Consider the following 15,966-nt stretch of genomic DNA (forward strand, 5'->3'; position numbering starts at 1 on the left):
GATATTACCCAAAGTTCTCTACAGGTTCAACGCAATGCCAATCAAAATCCCAACGGCATTTCTGGTAGAAATAGATAAAGCTATCATGAAATTCATATGGAAAAACAAAAGACCCAGAATAGCAAAAGCAATTCTAAGCAGGAAGTGTGAATCGGGAGGTATAGCGATACCAGATTTCAAACTGTACTACAGAGCAATAGTAACAAAAACAGCATGGTACTGGTACCAAAACAGGCAGGTGGATCAATGGTACAGAATAGAGGACACAGAGACCAATCCACAAAATTACAACTTTCTTATATTTGATAAAGGCGCTAAAAGCATGCAATGGAGAAAGGATAGCATCTTCAACAAATGGTGCTGGGAAAACTGGAAATCCATATGCAACAAAATGAAGCTGAACCCCTTTCTCTCGCCATGCACAAAAGTAAATTCAAAATGGATCAAGGACCTAGATATCAAATCAGAGACTCTGCACCTGATAGAAGAAAAAGTTGGCTTCAATCTACACATTGTGGGGTCGGGCTCCAAATTCCTTAATAGGACGCCCATAGCACAAAAGTTAATAACTAGAATCAACAAATGGGACTTACTCAAACTAAAAAGTTTTTTCTCAGCAAGATGATTTATTTTAAATATAGGAAAATTCTAGAGTCAAATAAAATATGAGGTTGAGTTCTAGCTTTCTTTATTAACCATACTAATACTTAATAGCTACTTATCAAAAACATGGAATTTTTGAGATTACATTTTATTTGCTCTTCCTCCTTAAAATAATTTTTTAAAATTCACTTCCTATGTCTTTTAATTAATTTTTTTCAGCTTAGGCATGTACACATGCCTGGCCACAAATGTACATGCCTTGCTTCTGTAGCAGCTTAGCAGCTATCCTGGGTGCACATTAAAATCATTTGAATAAGAATTGTAATGCATTCTGCTGTCATATATAAATAAAAAAATAATAAAAGAATCATCTGAGCATAATGTCTACATCACCCAAGACCAATTGAGATAGTATGGTAGAAAGAATATACCATTTGGAACCATACATTTTTTTTGGATTCTTGTCCTGCCACTTAGTAGCTGTGGAAGCTTAATAGCTGTGGGTGTTAGGCAAATTCTTACTTGTCTGTGCCTGTTTCCTTATTTATAAAAGGGAATTGTAGTGTTTCATTTGAAGGGTTGTATGTAGATTTTCCTGGCATAAAATCTAACCTACTCCCTGGTAAATAGGATATATTCAATAAAAGACAATAGGATATGATAATAATAAATGCCACTCTCCAGTTAGCTTGCTGTGGGACCTCAGACAAGTAACAGGCTTTTCAGGCTCCATTTCTTTACCTATAGAATGCAGTTAATACACTCACGAGTGTCAAATTACAGGTGTGTGGTTGTGTGAAGGTGCTTTCAAGAGTGGACAGCAATACAGAAATGGAAGGCATACCTTTTACTCTTATTGCTAAGGCTGTTAGTAGTAAGCTTAAAGAAAACACCATCAAAATTTGAAGCTGTTTGTGTGGGGCATTCATTACTCCATTTATCATTTTCTTAGAAGGTTTCCTGGAATGCTCTAATGAGTTGCAGACCACACCATCACTCAGGTATTATTGAATATTTGGAGTGACAATATCCTTGAAGGTTTTTCACCACCTTGTCCTGTCACTGTGTGGAATTTGTCTCAGTATTATGTATCACATAAAGTTAATGCAGACTTGAGGATTTTCTTTGGCTTTTTTCAACTCTGTACATCCCTTTTGGCTATAAATTAATTTATATGTGTTGCTGAGAATCGAACCCAGTGCCTCACAAATATTAGACAAGTGCTCTACCACTGAGCTATAACCCCAGCCCTAAATACTCTTCTTTAGAAGAGCTAAATTGCCTGATCCCATTCCCTGCCTCCTTTTTGAGCTTACCTTGGTATTTCTTTACCTGCAGATCTTTGTAAAAGCCTAAGAAGAGGTCTGGGGTTGTGGCTCAGTGGTTGAGCACTTGCCTAGCATGGGTGAGCCACTGGTTTCGATACTCAGCACCACATATAAGTAAATACATAAAAAGGTCCATTGACAACTAAAAAATATTTTTTTAAAAAAAGCCTGAGTGTCAGACACCAATTGTGTTAGATTTGGCTAGAGTTGTCCACCTCCTATCTTTTGCTTTATTTAATTCACATTTCTTTGCCATTAGTATGTTCTTTTATATTTAGAGAATTTTTTTACAATGAACATAACTTTCTTTTGTTGATTCACATTTCCATTGGTCTATGTCACATATAAGGAGCTATATCAAATATTGCTATAACTTATTATTACCCTTGAGTTTATAGGCCAACAGTTCTGTGACTTCTCCAAAGTCAGGATTCTAAGTAATTAAATTTCTTATTTTCCAGTAGTATTGAACATCAGTTCATGGTATGCATTCACAAGAGTGCAAATTGTAATGGTCAACTGTTCTCACAGTAAAATAGTTTTGTGCAGTTCCTATTTTATATAATGTAAGTAGTCATGTTTTTCAAACATATCATGCATAAGAACTACAGGAAGAGCTTATCAAAACAGATTGTTAGGTCACACCTCTAGATTTTCTGATTCAGTACCTCTGGCATGGGACCAAAATTTCCAAGCCATGCTGTTCTTGTTCCAGTTTTGGTGACCACAACAAAGGACATAGTAATGTGGTGGTCACCAAGTTGCCTTGCAAAGTTGGTCACCACCCCCGACCCCGGTCTTCCAGGAGCAGGGTACTCATTCCATAAATGCAAGAAATATAGAAATAGTGGTCCCCAAACCCCCTGAGAAGAGAAGAACTCCTCAGTTGAGAAGAGCTTCCATAAAACTACATTCCCCTTCCTACTGCAGACCACATAAAATGACAGTACAATGCAGGGAGTACAAAGGTCCATCCTTCTTCCCTCTGTTCAACATAACTTTAAGGGGCCAGTCCCGCTCCAGATAATTCTGTTGCCATTGCATCTCAATTCAACTTTTTTCTCTGCTTAATCTCACTTCTCTTACTCCCAAGAGCACTCTCTTATTAGCCTTTATCTCAGGGTCTGTTTGAGAGAATTTGGCCTGCAGCAATAGACAATAAAACAATGTTGTATCTATTAAGTACATATCTGACAGAAATTCAATGTGTAAAAACATGAGGAAATTTGTATGTGTGAGTGTGTGTGTGTATGGTTTATTTGTAATAATTCATGAGACTCTAGCCATCTAAATCCACCATCAAAATTGCTTAGTAGGGTAATGCCTAAGTTCTTGATTCTCTGAGATCTATCATTAGTTTTTCCTTAGCTACTATATCTACTATATCTACCTGAGCATGTCAGTCCTTTTCTTTTTAGGCAAATATGATCAATGTCTCCCTTTCTGTTTATCTGTGTTCTGGTTGCAAAATCATCCCCACAGTTGCCATTTGCTACATTTCATCTACAACGGATGTTTTTCAAGACAGGTTTCATGTCTTTCATGAAGTAGAGTTTCTTTGGTGGTTTAGAAGCAGGACAATTCCCTCCAAATCTCTCCTATCTAAAATCTCAGATGTGTTTCTCTCCAAACACTTTTACAAAGAATAATAACAATTGGTACTGGTACTTCTTATGTGCCAGGCACTAGTCTAAACACTTTAGAAATAGTAACTCTTTTAATTCTCACAGTAGCCTTAGGAAAGAGATACTATTATTCTTATTTTAGAAAATATTCACATATAATTCATATGTAATTTACCCATTTAAAGTATACAATTTAATATTTGAATATTATGTATTTTTAAATTTCTAATTATAAGAAATATATAACATAAAATTATTCATTTTAACAATTTTAAGTGTGCAATTTAGTGGCATTTAGTACATTTACAATAGACTGAATTTAGCACATTTACAATGTAACCATCATCACTGCTTATTTTAAAAACTTTTACTATAGATAGAAACTCTGTAATCATTAAACAATAATTTCCTATTTCTTACCCTCAACCCTTTGTAACCTCACAGAGTAATCTCTGTGCTTATGAATTTGCTTATTCTAGCTACCTCAAGTAAGTGAAATCATGCAGTATTTATCCTTTTGTGTGTTGCTTAGCATAATGTTTTCAAGGCTTATCCAAGTTATAGCAAATATTAGAATTTTATTTGTTTTAAGGCTAAATAATAATTCATTGAATATATATAGTGTATATATATATACACATATATATGTATATATAACATTTTATTCATCTATTCATCTGTTGTTAGACACAAATTATTTCTACCTTTTGGTTATTGTGACTAATACAGAAATGACCATTGGTGTACAAGTATCTGTTTGAGTTCTATTGTCAGTTTCTTTGGATACATACCTAGGAGTGGAAATATGGTAATTATGTACTTAACATTTTAAGAAACAGTGGAACTATTTTCTGTAGTGGCTATACCTTTCACATTTTCACATATGAGTGCTCCAAATTTTTCACATCTTTCTCAAGACTTGTTAATTTCTGGCTTTTATTTTAGCCATCCTTCTAGGTGTGAAGTGATATCTCACTGTTGTTTTTATTTTTATTTTCCTAATAATTAATCATGTTGATCATCTTCTTATGCTTACTGGCCATTTGTGTATCTTTGGAGAAGAATCTATTCAAATCCTTTCCACATTTGTTTTAGAGGAGTTTAACACATGATATTCAAATGCTTTTCTAATGCTAAGGTAGTCTTTTCACTCATTTGCTAATGTTCTTTGACACGCAAATTTTTACTTTTGATGTCCAATTAATCTATTTTACTTTTGATGTCCAATTAATCTATTTGTTCCTTGTGCTGTTAGTGTCATACCTGACTCTCTTGCCAAATGCAAGGTTAGGATGATTTACCCTTAAGTTTTCTTCTAAGAGTTTCAAGGTTTAAGTTCTCATATTTAGGTTGTTGGTTTATTGTATATAATATGAAGTGAGAGCTCTATTTCATTATTTTGTGTGTGGAAATCCAGCTATCCTGCCACCATTTGTAGAAGAAATTATTCTTTCCTTGTTGAGTAGCTTTCCCCCAAAACAATTAATCATAGGTGTATGAATTTAGGTCTGGACTCCCAATTCTATTTCATTGGTCTGTGTGTCTATCCTAATGCTACTCTCACACTATTTTGATACCATTAGCTTACTACAGTAAATTTTAAAATCAGGAAGAGTGAGTTTTCTAACTTCATTCTTTTCCAACTCACTTAGCTCTTCAGGGATTTTTACAAATCATTTATGTTATGCTTTTATAATATTGGTATTCAGTGTGTCTTTGACCAGGCTTGCCTTTTTTCTTTTAGATTATATTCATGTAGCCACTATCATAATACATTAGAATTTTTTTGTAAACTGTTTCATCTCCTGATTTATAGTTCTCTTAGTATAAGTCTATTCCCTTTTACTCAAAATTCCAAATCTGAACTAAATCCTGTCCTGACCAGATCCTTTTTGGAATCAGAGACTTGTCTGTATTGATCTGAGGCTATTTATTTATTTAATTTTTAAATTTCTCCTTAATATGAGTATTCATATCTTTTACAACAGAACTATTCATATCTTTGATTAGATGGTACTATCTGAGATTTCCATGGGAATGTTATATATTCTATGTGAACCATATTTTCTTTTTAAAATTAAAGTGATTCTGAATCATGATACATATTTTCCCCCAAAGGTTTTGATTGTTGTCCTGTATTTCTACTTTTGAGAAATATAAAAGAAAGTCTCTAAAGAAAGTATGATAGTTTCTCTGTTGAAGTAGTTCTTTTAAGTGTTGATGTTTAATCTGATCTTTTTAAAAAAATGTTATAAAAAGAATACCTGTTGGAAGGAAAACCATAGTGGAGTGAAGCCAAGCATATTGGACATGTTTTTTCACTAATATTATTTATCACTTACAAAACAATGCATATTATAAGAAGCAAGATAGTGATATTAAGGAATAGTGTGGGTAGGGCTTCTTGTATAAAGGTGTTATATGAAGAACATGTGTGTTCATCCCTTTATTGAAAAACAGATTCTTGTCTTCATTATGTCTGTACCAAAATTCAACACCAAGATAGTAGTTGCTGCCTTGATTGGCATCAAATCAGTTGTTTACTTTACTACTCACATGATGGGAGAAAGAAAGACATATAGACACTTGTCTCAACCGTGTAGTTCCATGAACCAAGTAGGTTTTAGAAGTTCTGGTTCTGAAAAAAATGACAGTTTTTGATAGGTTTCAAAAAATAAAACTTTACTAGTAAAAAGGATGTTTTGTTCATTTTAACATCATAAATGTACCATATATTCTATAATTGTATTGATTCAATGGGATTGATCCTGAAAAGGATGACATATTTTTATTGTATATGAGTGATCTACAAATTTGTCAAGTATTTTGTTTTCCTGGAGGATTTCTCAAACAAAAGTCATTTTTGAGCCACCTTTTACATTTTTACCATAACTGAATAATCTTCTATTGTTATTCATTTGGAGCTATTTTCATAAACTAGCTTTTAACAGAAGGAAATTTTTTGTAACTGTCATAAAAGAAGAACCAGTATTTTTCAAATAAATACATATCTACTACAATTAAAAAACTATGTTCGCTACCTAAAATAAACTCAAAAGTCACTGAAAACAAAACACCAAACTCTCAGGAAAATGCCCTAAGTTGCAACCAACAATTTGATGCACTTTTCAAGGGGATGCAGTTGTAGGAAGAACTGGGAAAACCCACAGAATTTTCCCCAACACTGTAATTATGAATGCATTAGTGCCTTCTTTTAAGAACAGCTTAAGTACTAATGAAGGGTACTTATATATTTCTTGCATCCCTCATTGTATGCAAGCAATCTATTTACATGTCTGCTGTCCCAGACAGAAATTTCTCAGCTGAGGAAATTGTCTTAGCCATATTTGTTACTCCATGGCAGCACAGTGACAAGTAAATAATATACAAACAAACAAACAAACAAACAAAAACCTATGCCTTTTGTTCCTGTGTGCACATTGAACCTCTTGGTAAAATGATAATGCTAGTTTAGAAATGTTTGGATTTTGACTCCTGTCTTTATTATTGTATTGTCCTAAGCACTTCAACTCAACTGCAGAGACTGGCCTTTTGTAAAAGGAGAGGTCTGCTAATGCTAGCCATTTATTCCAAAGGTATAGAAATATTTTATATTTATAAAGTCCTACAATGACATGATATTGGCAATGAAAATCAGATTTTCTAACTTATTGACATAGTGCATTTAAATATAGTAGTTAATCAAATATAATTTATATTTAGAGAATTAATATTGATTAGAGAAATTCTAGTGACTTTGTCTTTTCTAAACACTTCAAAAATTTTATGTGTCAGTAATTAGGATAGATCTTTCATTTAAGGTGACTGTTTTAAAGAGATTAAAAAATGTTATTGTTAGAATTGAAAACCAAATTTTCAATAAGTTCAACTTTTATTTATTAAAGTAGTAATAAAAAATATGACCTTTGGTTTCTCTTGGTTCTTAGGTTTGTATTTATTTGATAAAAGGCAAATTATAATTTCATTAAATATTTTAGGTTTTATAACTTAAGATATAACCAAGTCATTGAAAATGTAGATACAAATCTCTTGTTATTTTCATGTTGTTTTTCATACTGACTGTGCATTTCTTAAACTTTGCACATTTAAATGTTTTATTTAATAGTTTCTTATGCTTCTTGGAAGCATAGTCTTGGTAAGAGAAGATTTAAGATTTTAAAATAGTTGGGAAAAGTAGAATAAGTTCATTGTGTTTCTTATATTACTTAATTCTGATTAGTACAGTCCAGTTGATACTTCTAGGATTAAATTAATAAACACCTGAGATCTTTAAGTCACAGACTTTTAAAAGAGAAGAGAGCCACTGGGAAATGAGTTTTTGATTGTTAGGCTACAAAAATAATTAGTATCATTTAAAATTATTAGTTTAGAGCTTTTATTCACTTTACTAAGAGTAAGAAAAAAATAAAGTTGTTTTTGAGAAAACTGTGGAAAATCAAGGCTTTTAACATTTTATAATTGGCACCAGCCATAACTGGCACCGAAAAAGGAAATGAACTAAAGTTGTGTTAATATAAACACAACTGTTTTGTTTCCATCTGAAAAATGAAAGGTTTTTGATGTCCCCTGGTGTGGATATTTATTGGAGAGAAGACTATTGCTAGTCTACATTCCACTGCAGTTGATTTTTAAATATGGAACTAAACAGGAAATGTCATGAGTGATGTGACCATCTGTCAAATATAAATGAAGTCTGAGTAAGTGAATGTAATCTGCACAAAACAAGGCAAATTCATTGGAGTAGAGTCTGAAAGATTTTTAAACTCAAGAAGCCATGAGCCTTGTACATAATGTTTATTTTACAAACTTGTAATTCTCGTGCAATTGGGTTTATTGTCACAACTGTGGTAATTTATGCTAAGTGAATTTAAATACCATCTCATTCTAGTTGCAAAGCTTCCATATGATAACCTTTAGAGTATCTGGAATTCTTTAGGGGTTCTTTTGTTAGGAGTTTTTCCTAGCCAAGAAACCTGTTTTCACAGTAATTATAGTTGGAATGCAGGTAAGAGGAAGGAAGAAACACAAAGGGTGCTTTATATAATCCCACCTCTTTCCTCTGTTCAAAGATGTCAAAAAGAAATCAGGGATTGTTAAGACTCATACTGAGGGATTTATAGAAGCCGTCAAATTGGTGACAAGTTACAATGAAAACTTTTCATTGTAAATGCTTTCAGCTAACAGTATGACATCTCATCTTAGTAATCAGTGGAGAAAAAGTTCTTTCAGGCAAAGTAAAGTGTGTTCTAAAGTGAATTATTTGTGTGTGTGTGTGTGTGTGTGTGTGTGTAAAATGGAAATGAGATAGAGTAATCATTTAAATAAAATTTTAAGAGTAAAATGATACATCTATATTTTAGTTATACTTGTTATATACATTTTTTATTGAAATGTAGATAGCTGTACCTTTATCAAATTACAGTTTTATTATTTCATTGCTGTTTACATTAACTTCCATTAACTCTGTTTTGATTCATAGTTTATAATGGACCACAAAAATTACTTTCATCATTTCACAATTTTAAAATAAGTATCAACATTGGGCTATCCTGTTCCTTTAATGGACCAGTTTAATCCTTAGTAATGTAACCCTTTAAAGTCTACATGTCAGAGATAGCATTTTTACTTGAAGAAAGTAAACATAAAAGAACTTTAAAGTTTTTGGCATCTATTTCCTTTACTGATTTTAATGGACTTCCAAAACATCAAGGGCAGTGGGTGGCCTCTTACTTGTAGAAGGAAATTTCTTTTCCATGTTGACCTCTTACCTGGAACACATTTTCTCTTTTTAAAATGATGTTTGGTATGTTAGCTTATTGAAATGGTAAATCATGGTGTATTCTTTTCCAGAGGTCAGTTTGAAATACTGCCTTTTACAAATTTCAAATGACTTAAAAACACAGACATATGAATTTATGCCCTGATAAATGTACTATATATCCCAACAAACTTGTAAAGATGTGTGCGTCTTGCACTAATGAGTATAAATTGCATATTACTATTTATAAAGATTATATGTATATTTACTTTTATTTATTTCAATGCTTATTTGTTGAAGGCATGCATATTTACTGAAGACTTGCTGTATATGTATATAGCTAAAACAGTTTACCTAATATGTGCCAGGTCCTTTGCTAAAGGTATTCAATGCCATATATTATTAGTCTTCACCATAATCTTGAGATAGGTATTCTGTTTTTATCTCCATTTACTAAATGAGGGCATGAAGATAATATATAGAGATTCACCCAAGGACATATTATTAATAAGTTGCAATTGAAACTTTCATCCAATTTTATGTATAGCTATATTATACAGTAATAATCTGTAAAGTTTATTTTGTAGAATTCAGTTCCCTAAAATAATACTGTGCTGATAATAGCCATTCATTTCCCCCAGATTCTTCTTTTTCTTCTTTGATGCATTTTCCCCATTTCCTTTGTTTTCAATGGAGAAGAGAGGCCAAGACTATAGATAGTTATGACATAATGATATAGCCCTGGATGAGAACATCAAGAAAGTATGGAGAAAAATTAGGGTTGAGGATAGACATCAGGGGAACACCAGTGCCATGAACAAAATTATGCCTTAGGAAAATAAATCTGACAGCAGATAAACTCTGCCTGAGGAAGAAGAAAACATTTAACAGCCAAAATCATTTAAATGTATGGACTCCAGATTTAGTCTTCCAATAGGAAGTTGAGAAAACAATTTATAAGAAGTCACAATTTTTCTGGTGAATTCTTAGCTTTGCCTTTTGTTTATGGCTTCATATTTCATCATACTCTTTACTGAAACTTTTTATTGACTCCCAGCACTAATTTTTGGAGTTGTGAGTTCTCAAAGTTTGCTATCCGCGCTATAAAGTAGAGCTTCCTGTGAAGCAAATATTATTTATCTAGTTTGCAGATGAAAAGGAGATAGAATTGGTCAAATTTTTGCGGAGTAACACAGTTGGAAAGAAGTTTCAGGAAGAAGATGTGTAATGAGGTGTAAAAGCCCAGGACTTTTACTAGGCTACATTTGCCTTTTAATAAGATTACAGTTTTTATCTCAATAGAAGATATTTATGGTATTGAAGATATTGATGAGTATTGATTTATTTATATATTCAACTCCTAAATTTCCCTGTGGTTATTCACTAGAATATTGCACCAAAGTGATTTTTTTTCCTGAAAATAGTACTCTCTTTTTTAAATACTAGATCATTTTGATTTTAAGTATTTTGATGAAAGTCTTATAAAAGTAATACACTTCTTTGCTTAACATACAACAATGGGCACAGTTTAACCATTTCTTGATAGTTTTTGGACAACATGAAGATTTTTTGTTACACATTGCTGGATTACAAAGACCATTAGCCTGTTAACCATATAATTCTAGATTATTATGCTGTCTAAAGTCTTATATCTGCTTTTTATAATTAGTCACTACTGTTGATGTAAAACTGCCAGTGGTATTTGTGCTATTCCATAGCAAAATCCTGTCTCCCTTCTAATCAGTATGGGTAATCTAATTGGGTTCCTAATCAGTATGGCACTGTGCCAAATATCATGGCACAGTGAACAATAGCAAATAGCAAGATTGAATACTCCATGCATATGTAAATACCTGAGTAGCTCTCATGATTTACAAGGACTTTGTGGCTATAGTAAATATAAGCATTGTGCAGGGGTTTCTTTCAACTATCTTTTGGCTTGTCAGGTAGATTCTAGATAGTTGAAGTTGTCAGAAAGTAGCCAGTGCATAAATGAGGTGCCACTAAATCACTTTCCTCCACCCTTTGGATTTAGGAGTCATTAGGACATATGAGTAACTTGAGACAGATAGGGGCAAATCTGAGCTATCAAAACAACTATGTGCTTTAGGGGATTTTTAATTTATTTGGTCAGTAATAAATGGCATTTAGAGTAGATCCTCAGCTTTTGTGTGGATGAAAGTAGGAGGTTAGATATGTGCTGAGATTGTTAGAGCACTCTGTTGAGCCATCACTGAGCCTGCCTCTTTCACATTAAAGATATTGAGAAGCAGGATACAGAATATAAGTCTCATTTTGGGGAAGCAACTGATGGTAACCTCTTCTCAGGAAATCATGGATTAGTTTTGTTCTCATTTTTTCTTTTAATTGAGGTAGAGTGCAGATAACCCACAATTAGCCTTTCAAAAATGTATAATTCAGTGGCATTATTCATTTGCAGTGTTGTACGTCCTCTTTAGTTTTCAAAACGTTTTCATTACTACAGAAAAATACTTCATACTCATTGAAATATTCTTTCTCCCTCTTCTTTTCTCCCCAACCCCTGGCAACCACTAAATCTGCTTTCTGTGTCTATGGATTCACTTATTTGGGATATTTCATATAAATATCATATAAAATACTTGACTTTTTTGTGTCTGGCTTCTTTCACTTAGCATGTTTTTGAGGTTTCTTCAAGTTATATAACCTGTATTAGCACTTTATTATTTTTCTTTATTACCAAATAACATTATGTATGTGTGTGTTTATTTATATATAAACCTATATACACCTCAGTTTGTTTATTCATTCCTTGATAGACATTTGGGTTGTTTTTATCCTTTGGTTATTATAGGCATGCTATAAACATTTGTGTACAAGTTTCTGCGTGAACATATGGTTTCATTTCTCTTAGGTATATATCTAGGATAAAATTCCTGGGATGCATGGTAATTCTGTATTTAACTTATTGATATCAGGTTTTTGTCTCAGTGTAAAGCTGGCTCATAGAATATATCTAAAAGTATTCCTTTTCAATTTTTTAGAAGAATTTGAAAAATAATATTAATTCTTCTTTACATGTTGGTAGAATTCAGTGAAGTCATCTGGTCTTGGATTTTTTTGTTGTTGTTGTGAGGTTTTGATTACTGAATCAATTTCTTTACAGTTGATTTTTCCTTACTTATAGCACTTATATTCTAAAAACTTAACATAAAAATGGACTTAGTGAATCCGAAGCCATTGCTCATTAGGAAAAATATAAGGTTAGGTTCCTATGAGCCTTTTGTCATAATAGTTTTATCAATCAGTAAATATGTAACTTTTATTTTAAAACGTACTATTTATTTCTTCTAAATAATTAATTATATGCAATATTTCCTTATACTAATATATTAGTCAAGAGAGTTTAACGTTTTCCTGATCTCGAGTAATGAGACTGTCACTATCTCTAGTTTTTGGTCAAATGCTTTCCACTATGCTTACTGTTATCAGTAAATTTAATTGATATTCATCTTTTTACAGCTTCATCATACACTCTAGATGTTACTTTAGCACTTTTTTGGAGTGGCCTCACACATATATGGGCAAATTCCTTCTTCCTTTTCTTCTGGATGTACCATATTAATGATAAACATTGAAATCACAGCAAACAGCACTGTAAATCATATCTAAATGAAGTTTACCTAATACATGTATTTGACTTATAACAGATTCCTTGCCCTTAACAACATTAGACAGCACTTCAACATTATACTTGGGGGTTGGGACCATTTCAAACAGTAACTACAAAAAGCACAAAAATGTGAAAAATATCTCATTAGATAAATTATGAGAAAGTTTGAGTGTGAGAGCTGAGGCAAGAAGGCACAGCTTCATCTTGTTTGACCTCAGCTGGAAACATGTCTACTGAGTGACTCAATCTTTTGTGTTCAGCACATCTGGGAATGACCAGAAAAGTACCATACAGATATGGGAACTATGAATAAAGAGGATTGACTTTATTTTCTCATCTTTTTTTTCTGTAATGCATGTGTTAACATGTTTGTTAGTTTTCCCTGGTTCCCTTAGGCTTTCTTCATTTTATATTCTTTTTTTACTGAATTAAGAAAAGCAAATTTAATTAATATAAAGGATGTCAGAAAAAATAAGAAGACAAACGAGATTAGAAGAAACCAAAATGCAATACTAAATTTAAATCCAAAATTGTATGAATTGGCCATAGTTTCTTGTTTCTCTGTATACTTTGCAATGTTTTGTTGTTGAAAACTGGACACTTTCTATTTTCTATATTGTAATGTGGTCATTTCAGAAATCAGAGTCTTTCCCCTGCCCAGGGATTACAATTGTTACTTGATAAAAGCTTAGTCATCCTTTTTCTGAGTTTTTTTTTTCTATTTTTTCCCAAACTATATTCTTTGTCATATGTAGTAACTACAGTCTCTGTTTGTTTCATTATTTCTATGGTCATCCAGTGATCTTAAAGAGAATTCCTTGAATGTCTGGATCTAATAGGAGAGGGAAAAATATATATATAAACCAAAGCATGATGAATGCAGAGCTTTTTAAGTAACTTTTAAGTGTTTTGCCTCTTTAATTCCTTTGACAGATGCTGCCTTGGCAGGTACTTTAGCTCAGAAGAGTTGAAATAGTGTCCATCCTCTGAGCCAGTGCCTCAGTGAAGAACCAAACATATCAAAATAAACAACTCCAATTTTTTAAATATATTTTTTTAGATGTTGATGGACACAATATCTTTATTTATTTTTATGTGGTGCTGAGGATCGAACCCAGTGCCGCACACGTGCGAGGCAGGTGCTCTACCACGGAGCTAGAACCCTAGCCCCACAACTCCAATTTTTGGAGGACAGTTTCCCATTGCCCATTATTATGCCAGCAAGCCACACCAAGAATACAGCTGCTGGCCATGGAGCTGGGGGAAAGGGAATGGAGGATGGTAGTTGCTATGTAAAACGTTAAAATACACTGACATTTACCAAGCTTTCTTTTCATGTAGCACTTTCCCTGATGCTGCTGCAAACGTTTTCACTAGACTTCAAAATTCTGAAATATTTTTTTTTTTTTTTTGTTCCTGGCATTTCTTGTCACCTCATTAGTGGTTTTCCTGGAGGGATCAATTCTTGAAGCTTCCTAATTTTCTATCATCTGTGACATCATTCTATTCTACATTTTTTTCTTTGGTCCAGTTTTTAATTTCTCTTAAATATTTTTTGATAAAAAAATTTATGTAGGTAGGCAAATTTTATGTAGGTAGTTTTAAGACATTTTGCATTTTAATTGAAGTCATTTGTTATGGTGAATTAAAATAGAAAAAATGCACAGAAAGTAAAATGGTATTTATTATCATTTTGTTTTTTCATTTCATGGAACTGACTTAGCCTTTCCTCTAGATTTATATAAATTAAATGGCATTTGGATTTTTCTAACTTATGGGACAATAGTTTCATATTTTTAGAACTGTACTTGGTAGGGTAAATTTCCAGAAGGAAGTAGAGAAAATGTATTCAGGGACACAGAGATATTATGCAATTTCCAGACTATGTCACATTTATTTTCCTAAATTAACTATATTCCACAATGAAATAAGTGAATTAAGGTTTAGGAAATACTTTTCTAAGCAACAAATAACATGCAGTTATGAAAAATGAGGTATTTAAACCAATCCTAAATTTACTTTTATACCTTCTTATATAACACACCATGTAACAATTAAGCTAAGCAAAGATTAATACTCATATCAGTAAAGTGATGATGTTAGAAAGTCACTGAGAGGCATTTAGTAACTGTTTGATGATAAGGAAGACAAAAAAGAAAAGTTTTTTTTTCATATTTATAAAGACTATTGTTTTGCAAAATTACAGTGATGTGAAATAAGTAAAATTTGGTGAGGAAACTACTTCTTTATATAAACCAAAGCATGATGAATGCAGAGCTTTTTAAGTAACTATCTTTGGCACTAAAGTCATGAAAACTTTTGGTTGGAAAGTCAGTTGTGAAGAAGCAGGTCAAAATATCTATATTAAAATCTGACTGAAATCTGTAGTTTTCAGACCAAAACCCTATTTCAAATGATGTACTGTGAAGTTTTTTTGCTTTAGAAATTTTTCTTTTTTTTCCTCAGAAGAATAAACCTCCATGATACTTTTCTTTTAATTTCCCTCATCATTCTGTTTCCATAGAAAACACTTTTATATTTCATCAACTTTACACAAAAACAAATTGTAATGTATGTAAATACATACATATTTAATGTATTTAAATGTATTTTTTTAGTTTTAGGTTTCTTCTTCCCTGATCCCTTCCTCCTCCCTCCTTCTGTTCCCTTCTCTTTTCTCCTGCCACTTCCACTCCCTTCCTTCCTTTCTTCTTTCTTTCTTGCCCTCCTCTTTAGAGTATCATAGCTTAAATTTGTAAACATATACTATTAGACTATTATCTGAAATTTCACATGATTTCAAAAGATAACTCATTAAGGTAGATCATTAAACTGACTTCTTTAGGGAGAGATTATAACATAAACAACTGAAATATTGTTTAGTATGTAGAAGTTGGACTTCGCTCTGTAAGATATATATTTTTAAAATATTCTTTTTTTTTTAGTTGTCAATGGACCTTTATTTTATTTATTTTTATA

General features: G+C 32.3%; 1 protein-coding gene across 6 annotated transcripts in view; it reads left to right on the forward strand.

The window, feature by feature from the left end:
• The window catches only part of Macrod2 (mono-ADP ribosylhydrolase 2), a 1,954,610-nt gene that overhangs the window by 365,368 nt on the left and 1,573,276 nt on the right, over positions 1 to 15,966 (forward strand). The gene's annotated exons all lie outside the window — the stretch shown is intronic.

The sequence above is a fragment of the Marmota marmota genome, unplaced genomic scaffold (genome assembly GCF_001458135.2).
Source record: "Marmota marmota marmota unplaced genomic scaffold, marMar, whole genome shotgun sequence".
NCBI classification, from domain to species: domain Eukaryota; kingdom Metazoa; phylum Chordata; class Mammalia; order Rodentia; family Sciuridae; genus Marmota; species Marmota marmota.